Source organism: Anneissia japonica, unplaced genomic scaffold (genome assembly GCF_011630105.1).
Source record: "Anneissia japonica isolate Jap-2015-1 unplaced genomic scaffold, ASM1163010v1 scaffold288008_len1385354_cov213, whole genome shotgun sequence".
NCBI classification, from domain to species: domain Eukaryota; kingdom Metazoa; phylum Echinodermata; class Crinoidea; order Comatulida; family Comatulidae; genus Anneissia; species Anneissia japonica.
The window spans coordinates 613,609-615,593 of record NW_022720123.1 but is presented as its reverse complement, the minus strand read 5'-3'; positions in this window follow the sequence as shown (position 1 = coordinate 615,593).

Here is a 1,985-nt window from a genome sequence, read left to right as displayed (position 1 = left end):
TAGCCAGAAACGCGCACATGGTCCAGAAACACATGTTTACGTAGGCCTACGTTCAGGACAAGATCATTTATCAGCAATGGATGAATTATGGTATCAATAATTGGCCTAATATAAGGCTTGTACACTATGGTTATGTACATAATAAGTTGCGTCTAAATTATCTTGGATAATTATTACAGCAATTTACTATACTTACTACAATATATTTGATCTTCCAAATTTTATCCGTACAATGGGCTTATTTCAGGAGATTGTACGAATACAGATCTCCCTCAATTAGCGACTACTTTTGGGACCCGGATTTCCATGGTCTTTCGCAGTTTTGTCTCTAATTAGAATAATAAAGATAAAAGACATTTGTTAATTTAGGTTAACAGAAAAGTGGTCTTTAATTAGAGGTGGCCTTTAGTTAGAAGAGACCTGTAGAAATATTCTAATTATTATTTTGAATTAAGAATGTATTACAATGCAATAATAGTCTTGTATAGCACAGAACCTCTTGTTTTGCGCTGAAATATATTTTGTGTATGCCAATGCTAGGCTAGATCAAGTTGGTTGAGTGTGACGTGCTCACTCTGCAGTATGTACATATCGACCAATGAATGTAAAACTATGCTGCCTTAACTTTAATTATTTTAGTGTATAATAATTCATAAATAATGTTTTAATGCGGAATATTAAATGTATATTTCTATATGTATATTATTATATGTAAATATCAATAGTGAATAATTTTAATTTAGCACATAATAGACGTATATGTTAAGAAGCTGTTGGCGCAAAGTTGTGGCTCTGACGGTGAACATGGTGTCGGATTACGTAATCATCTACCTATAGTGCACAGCATATGCTTGTGAGATAGGAGACTTCTACGTAAGAAGTGGCGCACCCCACAGAATTGCAGAGTTTTGCCTAAAGTTGTATGAGTTGTGCACATCGCCTGTGCGCCATGAACTCCAGTTTCAACTTTACACTAACGAAGATTACAGATTGGTAATTATGTTCAACAGTAGGCCTATATGTGTAGATTTTTGTAGGCAGCATTTTCAAGGGATTAAATTAATTAGCATATCGATTGAATAGTGATACCACTGCAGAATTTAGAATCGTAAAATAAGCTAACAAAAAGTGGTACGACTAGGCCCTAATTGTTTCATATCGGTCAGACCATACATATAGGTTGTAGTGTAAATGTATAAACGATATCTACGTTCATTGTGTATAGATATCGAATCCTATTCTAATATATGCTAAAATGATAAAGCCTATATGATTACATAACTATACATACATCAACATAGTCTGGCGCCAGTACTCTTCATCGAGAGATTGTGTAGTTAGGATAGGCCCCTATATTGTTTTGTGAGATGTACATGATAAAACACTTTCAGAATAAAACAAACACATTTGTGTAACTTGATAGTCTTGAAAATGCTTTGAGTCAATAAAAAGAAATTTGAGACAGTTGGATCACATCCAAGTAATAGGCCTATAACTTGTATTCAGTTAAGCAGGTACTCTCTTAACCCAATGTTGCGTCCAGACTCACCCTCTGCTTTCTTGTTTAAAATATTAAAAACATTTCCTATATAATCACACTTCCACAAGAGGTATGCCCTCAGAATCAGATTCGGAGAAAAGTTTCATTAGCGTTTGCGAACCTTGTGATTAGGTTTTGTCTGAAAATGACATTTTATCACAACGATGCAAAAACATTTGTTACGTTATACAACATACGTAATTGCGGTCCTATGGGGGAAAAAACACTTGAGCACCAACTGTAATATTACTATAACGTCAACAATTTTAGTGGGTGCCAATTTCACGAGCACTCCATGGCCTAATTCTTCAACCTTTTTGAACACCGATACATGTATTTGATTGTGTTTAAAAAGTTTTGTTTCAACGCATAATCGGCTACTGGTAGTAGATTATGCGATTGCATGCCCTCTGTGTCACCTTATGTAGTGATAAAACCTACCTTT